General features: G+C 39.9%; 1 pseudogene; it reads left to right on the top strand.

The window, feature by feature from the left end:
- The first annotated feature begins 221 nt into the window (after window positions 1-221).
- LOC100389199 (small ribosomal subunit protein eS4, X isoform-like) lies at window positions 222-6,534 on the top strand (annotated as a pseudogene).
- Window positions 6,535-8,050: the final 1,516 nt, after the last annotated feature.

The raw sequence follows: 8,050 nt of genomic DNA, 5'->3' as shown, positions 1-8,050 counted from the left end.
TTTTTCAGTTTGTTAAGATGCATCATTAAGCTGCTTATTTGAAGTTTTTCTTCTTTTTTGATGTAGGTACTTATAGCTATAAAATCCCCTCTTCGCACTGCTTTTACTGTTTCTCATAGGTTTTGGTATGTTGTGTTTCCATCATCAGATTTTTCAATGAATTTTTTCAGTTTTCTTTTTACTTTCTTTATTGATCAACTGGTTATTCAGGAGCATATTGTTTAATTTCCATGTGTTTGCACAGTTTCCAAAATTCCTTGTTATTGATTTCTAGTTTTATTCTGTTGTTTTCACAGAATATGCTTTATATTATCTTAATGTTTTTGAATGTTTTAAGACTTCTTTTGTGACCTAATATGTGGTCTGTCCTTGAGAATGAGCCATGTACTGAGGAAAAAAATGTGTACTCTGCAGCCTTTGGATGAAATGTTCTGTAAATGTCTTTTAGGTCTATATTTGGTTTATAATGCAGATTAAATTCAATATTTTTCTGTTGACTGTTTACTTTTTCTCTAGAGCTGTATGTATTAATCCATTTTCACACTGCTAGAAAGAATTACCTGAGACTGGATAATTTATAAAGAGATTTAATTGCCTTACATGGCAGCAGGGGAGAGAGAGAGGGGGGCGGGGAGAGAGAGAGCGAGAGAGAGCGAGAGCGAGAGAGAGAGAGAGAGAGAGAGAGAGAGAGAGAGGGAGGGAGAGAGAGAGGAAGTATCAAACTTTAAAATGATCAGCTCTTGTGAGAACTCACTATCATGAGAACAGCAAGGGGGAAATCTGCCCACCATGATCTAATCATCTCCCACCAGGCCCCTCCTTTGACATGTGGCAATTACAATTCAAGATAAGATTTGGGTGGGAACACTAATATGGTTTGACTCTGTGTCCCCACCCAAATTTTTTCTTGAATTGTAATTTCCAGGTGTCCAGGGAGGAACCTGGTGGGAAGTGATTGGATCATAGGGACATTTCCTCATGCTGTTCTTGTGATGAGTGAGGGAGTTCTCATAAAAGCTGATGGTTTTAAAGTGTGGAACTTCCTCATTCTCACAATTCATTCTCTCCTGCCACCATGTAAGACATGCCTCGCTTCCCCTTCCCCTTCTGCCATGATTGTAAATTTCCTGAGGCCTTCCCAGCCATGTGAGTCAATTAAACCTATTTTCTTTATAAATTACCCAGTATTGGGTATTTCTTTATAGCAGTGTAAAACTAAACTAATACAGACACAGAGCCAAACTATATAATTCCACCCCTGGTCCCTCTCAAAACTCTTGTCCTTTTCACATTTCAAAACCAATCATGCCTTCTCAACAGTCCCCCAAAGTCTTAACTCATGCCTGCATTAACTCAAAATTCCAAATCATTAATCTCATCTAAGACAAGGCAACTCCCTTCTGCTTATCAGCCTGTACATTCAAAAACAAATTAGTTACTTCCAAAATACAATGGGTATACTGGCATTAAGTAAATGTTCTAATCCCAAATAGGAGAAATTGGCCAAAACAAAGGGGCCTTAGGCCCCATGTAAGCTCAACACATGACAGGGCACTCATTAAATCTTAAAGCTCTAAAATAATCTATTTTGACTCCATGTCTAACATCAAGGCCACAGTGATACATAAGATTTAATAAGAGCCCAGGGGTATGCTCCCAAGGCCTTGGTCAGTTCCACCCCTGTAGCTCTACAGGGTACATCCCTGGTGGCTGTTTTCATGAGCTGGCATTGAGTGTCTGTGACTTTTTCAGGTGCATGGTACAAGTTGTTGATGGATCTACTATTCTGGGGTCTGGAGGATGGTGGCTCTCTTCTTATAGTTCCACTAGACAGTGCCCCAGTGGGGACTCTCTGGGAGGGCTCCAGCCTCATATTTCTCCTCTACATTACCTTGGTAGAAGTTGTCCATGAGGGCTCCACCCTTGCTGCAGACTTCTGCTTGGACATCCAGGCATTTCTATACATCCTGTGAAATCTAGGCAGAGGCCCCCAACACTCAACAATTGCCTTCTGCACACCTGCGGGCCCAATACCACATGGAAGTCACCAAGGCTTGGGGTTTGCACCCTCTGAAGCAATGGCCTGAGCTGTTTGTTGGTCCGTTAAGCCACATATGGATCTGGAGCAGCTGAGATGCAGGGTGCCCTGTCCTGAAGCTGCAAAGAGTAGTAAGACCCTGGGCCTGGCCCACAAAACCACTTTTCCCTCCTAGACCTCCAGGCCTGTGATGGAAGGGGCTGCCATGAAGGTCTCTGAAATGTCCTGGAGACATTTTCCCTATCGCCTTGGATATTAACATTTGGCTTCTCATAACTTATGCAGCTGGCTTGAATTTCTCCCCAGAAAATGAGTTTTTCTTCTCTAATACATGATCAGCCTGCAAAATTGCCAAAGTTTTATGCTCAGCTTCCCTTTTCAATATAAGTTTCAATTTCAGACCATCTTTTAATAAATGCATATGGCCATACACTTTTGTAAAAAGCCAGGTAACATCTTGAATGCTTTGCTACTTAGAAATTTCTTCTGCCAGATATCCTAAATAATTTCTCTCAAGTTCAAAGTTCCATAGGTCTCTAGAGCAGGGACAAAATGCCACCAGCCTCATTGCTAAAGCATAGCAAGGGTCACTTTTACTCCAGTTCCCAAGAAGTTCCTCATCTCCATCTGAAGCCACCTCAGCCTGGACTTCATTGTCCATACCACTGTCAGCATTTCAGTCAAAACCATTCAACAGGTCTCTAGGAAGTTTCAATCTTTCCTCATATTCCTGTCTTCTTCTGAGTCCTCCATACTGTTCCAACCTCTGCTTGATACCTAGAGTCACATCACAGTTTCAGGTTATCTTTATAGTATTACCTCACTATCTCAGTTCTAATTTCCTATATTGGTTCATTTTCAGAATTCCATAAAGGACTACTTGAGACTGAGTAATTTAAAAAGGATTGAGATTTTATCAACTCACAGTTCTGCATATCTGGGGAGGCCTCAGGAAATGTATAATCATGGTGGAAGGTGAAGGGGAAGTAAGGCATGTTTTACATGGCAGCAGGAGAGGGACAGTGAGTGGGAAAGTGCCACACTTTAAAACCATCAGCTCTCATGAGAACTCACTGTCACAGGAACAGCAAGGGAGAGATCCACTCCCATTATCCAATCACTTCCCCCCAGGTTTCTCCTCTGACAGTGGCGGTTATAATTTGAGATGAGATTTGGGTGGGGACACAGAGCCAAACCATATCACTGTCCAACGCTGAAAGTGGGGTATTGTATTGAGGTCTATTTCTCTCTTTAGCTCTAATAATATTTACTTTATATATCTGGGTGCTCCAGTGTTGGATGCATATATATTATAATAATTATTATATCTTCTAGCTGAATTGATCCCTTTATCATTATATAGTGACTCTTTGTCTAATTATAGCTTTTGTCTTGAGATCTATTTTATCTGATATAAGTATACCACTACTGCTCTTTTTCGGTTTCTATTGGTATGCAATATTTTTTCCATCCTTTTATGTTCAGTGTGTCTGAAAATTTATGTGTGTCTTTATAGGTCAAGTATATTTCTTGTAAGCAACAGATCATTGGGCCTTGTTTTGTTTTGGTTTTTGTTGTTTTGAGATGGAGTCTCACTCTGACACCCAGGCTAAAGCACAGTGGCATGATCTCGGCTCACTGCAACTTCCACCTCCTGGGTTCAAGTGATTCTCCTGCCTTAGCCTTCTGAGTAGCTGGGATTATAGATGCCCACTACCACACTTGGCTAATTTTTGTATTTTTAGTATAGAGGGTGGTTTCAGCATGTGGGTCAGGCTAGTTTTGAACTCCTGATGTCAAGTGATTGGCCTACCTTGGCCTCCCAAAGTGCTGGGACTACAGATGTGAACCACCGTGCCTGGCCTGGGTCTTGTTTTTTAAAAATTCATCAGTTACTCTCTTTTTATTGGAGTGTTTAGTCCATTTACCTTCAATATTTTTTCTTGATAAGTAAGGACTTACTCCTGACGTTTTGTTATTTGTTTTCTGCTTGTTTGTGTGATCTACCCTCCTCAGCCTCCCAAAGTGCCAGAAGAGTTTTCTAAAACCAGCTGTCTTCATTTCCTCACATTCTTATTCATTATTTTCAATTCCATTCTGATGCACTGAGATAATGACAATCACCACCATACAACTGAAACGACTTCTGTCATCATCAACCTCCCTGTTGCCAAATCTAATGAAAATGTGCATATTATCACCTTATTAGTCTATTGAGTTTTTGACACAACTTTATTCTTTTCTTGCTCTTGGCTTCCATGACTCTAACACTCTATTGGTTTTCCTCTTAATTTGTTGCCTGTTTCCTTTCAGTCTCCTTTATTTTCTTTTTCTCTAACCAACCTTTAAGCACTGAGATTTACTTTCTTTTTCTTTCCTTTGATAATAGTCATTTCTCTATAGTCTTCAGTATTGTATATATGCCAAAACTTCCAAAAATATGTCTCTAGATCAGACCTATTCTATACTCTGTCTTTACTTGGATGTCTCACAGGCATCTCATACTTAAAATGTTCAAATTAGATTCTTGGTCCCCTTCTCCCATCTCGTTTCTTGAGCTGCAGCCTGTTAATCTTCTGGTCCTTACCTTTTTAGTAAGTGGCACTACCATCCACACAGCCAAAAGCTTGGCTCCTTGATTCTACCATTTCCCTCAACTCCTACAGCTACAATCCTTCAGCTTGTTTTATTGCATCTCTCTACATGTATTTACAATTTATCAATATCTCTTCATTTTCACACTCCTTCCTAGTATAAACAATATAATTTGTCACCTTCAGTAGTGTCCTAACTTCTACCCTTGCCTTGCTCTCATCTGCCTTTTTAAAAGGAAACCAAATTTCTACATGCACCAGAAGACAGAGGTCCTCTTTTTTTGCTTAATGCAGCCATGACTTGTGGTCCCAAGAAGCATCTAAAGCGAGTAGCAGCTTCAAAGCATTGGATGCTGTATAAATTGACCAGTGTGTTTGCCGCTTGTCCATCCACAGTCCCAACAAGTTGAGAGAGTGTCTTCCCCTCATAATTTTCCTGAGGAACAGACTTAAGTATGCCCTGACAGGAGATGAAGTAAAGAAGATTTACTTGCAGTGGTTTATTAAGATCAATGGCAAGGTCCAAAATGATATAACCTACCCTGCTGGATTCATGGATGTCATCAGCATTGACAAGATGGGAGAGAATTTCTGTCTGATCTATGACACTAAGAGTTGCTTTCCTGTACATCATATTACACCTGAGAAGGCCACGTACAAGTTGTGTAAAGTGAGAAAAATCTTTGTGGGCACAAAAGGAATCCCTCATTTGATGACTCATGATGCTTGCACTGTCTGCTACCCCGATCCCCTCATCAAGGTGAATGATACCATTCAGATTGATTTGGAGACTGGCAAGCTTACTGATTTCATCAAGTTTGACACGGGTAATCTGTGTATGGTTACTGGAGGTGCTAATCTGGGAAGAATTGGTGTGATCATCAACAGAGAGAGGCACCTTGGATCTTTTGACATGGTTTATGTGAAAGATGCTGATGCCAACAGCTTTGCTCTTTGACTTTCCAACATTTTTATTATTGGCAAGGGCAACAAACCATGGATTTCTCTTCCCCTAGGAAAGGGTATCTGCCTCACTATTGCTGAAGAGAGAGACAAAAGACTGGTGGCCAAACAGAGCAGTGGGTGAAATGGTCCCTGGGTGACATGTTAGATCATTGTACATAATTAAAAATAATGTGGCATGATTAAAAAAAAAGAAACCAGCATGATCGTATCAAAATAGAATGAGATATGTTACTCCTATACTTAAAACACTAGCAATGTTCAATATGCTTAAAATTCCAAATCCCTAACATGCCACACAAGGCTCAGTATGATCTAACTCCTTCCTATTCTATGTTATGCTTATTTCCACTCTAGCCTTAAGGAAATGCTCACATCATTTCTTCTGTCTGGTGTGCTCTTCTCTCAACTCTTTACCTGTTTAAATAGTTTTTAGTTTTCAGATCCTAGCTTAAATGTAATTTAAGTGTTTAGTTTTTAATGTAATTTGCAGGTGTACTTCAAAATGAAACAATCAGATTTAACTTTGTGTTATTGGATTCATTGATCACTATCAGTTATTTCATAAGACAACTTCTTGTTGAGTTGTCTTATTCTTCTCTCAGTTATCTATAATATTTTTAGAAAAATTTTCAAGAAAGGTATATGGGTAGGCCAGGCACGGGGGCTCAAGCCTGTAATCCCAGCACTTTGGGAGGTGCGTGGATCATGAGGTCAACAGATCGAGACCATCCTGGTCAACATGTTGAAACCCCGTCTCTACTAAAAATACAAAAAATTAGCTGGGCACTGTGGTGTGTGCCTGTAATTCCAGCTACTCAGGAGGCTGAGGCAGGAGAATTGCCTGAACCCAGGAGGCGGAGGTTGTGGTGAGCCGAGATCGCACCATTGCACTCCACCCTGGGTAACAAGAGTGAAACTCCATCTCAAAAAAAAAAAAAAAAAGGTATATGGGTGGTATATTTTCTAAGTATGTTTATTTCTGAGGATGTGCCCTCATAAAAAATGATAGTTTTGCTGGATTTTTACATTTTCAAGTTACAATATGTTCTTTCTCTCATAGAAGTACTGATGGCCTACCAAGCAGCCATTTTTTCCTTCTTTCTTATTAAGAAAACTCTGATTTTGTTTGGGCAGTCCATGCTTCTCTACCCAGACATGTACTTTAAATCAATTGCTTTCCCCTTAATAGTGATTGGCTTTGGAATGGGCATGTGACACAACTCTAGCCAGTGAGATCTTCTTTCTTATTCTGCTCAATACTGTCATGTGTGTTTGTAATGCCTGGAACTGTAGGACCAATTCATGAACAAGAGAATGAGTAACTCAGGATAAGCTAATCTCCTGAGCCTGGCAAAGCAGAAAAATGAAAGAAACCTGGGGCTAAGCCACTGAATTAACCAATCTCAGATCCAACTTAGAAATTCTTCTGTGAAATAATAAATCTGCTTTATTGTTTATACTAGTTATAGTTTTCTGTTTCTTAGGGCTAAAAATCTTCCAATGCACCCCTTTTATATATTTTATGTTTTATAGTTTTAAAATACATTTTATTGCTTTTTTAGTGAAATACAAGACCAGCATGGTTCTTGTTTCCTTACATGTTTTTGTTGACTGATTACTCGCAATATTTTAAAAACCAAAAGTTTTCTTCAATTATTTCTATAATTCTTTCTTCTGCTGCTGATCTTCCCTCTGCTTATATTGCTTTGAATTTAAACACTATTAAATAAATTATCAGGGCTACCTAGTAATCTCTCTGTATTCATTCTTGCAGTCTTTGAGTCAACTGCTTCATGTTTTCTCCTCCTGCTAGAAACTCCAATACTCTTTCTTCCCTCATCTCATTCAAGCTGATGACTTTGCTGATTACTTCACTTTTGATACAGTGTGTTCCTGTCCAAATGTCATGCTGAAATGTAATTCCCAAAGTGGGAGGTGGGGCCTGGTGGGAGATGATTGGAATATATGGGGATGGTTTTCTCATGAATGGTTTAGCACCATCCACTTGGTGCTGTTCTCACCATAGTGCATGAGTTTTCATGAGATCTGATTGTTTAAAAGTATGTGGCACACGACCCCACCCCTTACCCCTGCTTTCACGATATGACATGCCTGCACCCTGTTCACCTTCTGTCTTGATTGTAAGCTGCCTGAAACCTCCTTAGAAGCAGATGCTGCTGTGGTTCCTGTACAGCCTGCAGAACCAGGAACCAATTAAACCTCTTTTCTTTATAAATTACCCAATCTTGAGTATTTCTTTATAGCAATGCAACAATGGCCTAATGCAACTGTGAAGATAAAAGTGAACAAGAGAATTTCTACATCTTCCTATTCTGTGTCAGACATGAAGATGTGCCCACTCAGCTCCCTTCAATGAAAGGCTAGTTGTCCATTTGCAAGGACTGTGCTTAGCTGCTAGCTTCCAGCAGTTAACTCCTTCAGAGTTCCCTTC

The sequence above is a fragment of the Callithrix jacchus genome, chromosome 9, assembly GCF_049354715.1.
Source record: "Callithrix jacchus isolate 240 chromosome 9, calJac240_pri, whole genome shotgun sequence".
Lineage (NCBI taxonomy): Eukaryota > Metazoa > Chordata > Mammalia > Primates > Cebidae > Callithrix > Callithrix jacchus.
Note: the sequence above shows the minus strand (reverse complement) of the source record. Positions and strands in the feature narration are given on the sequence as shown.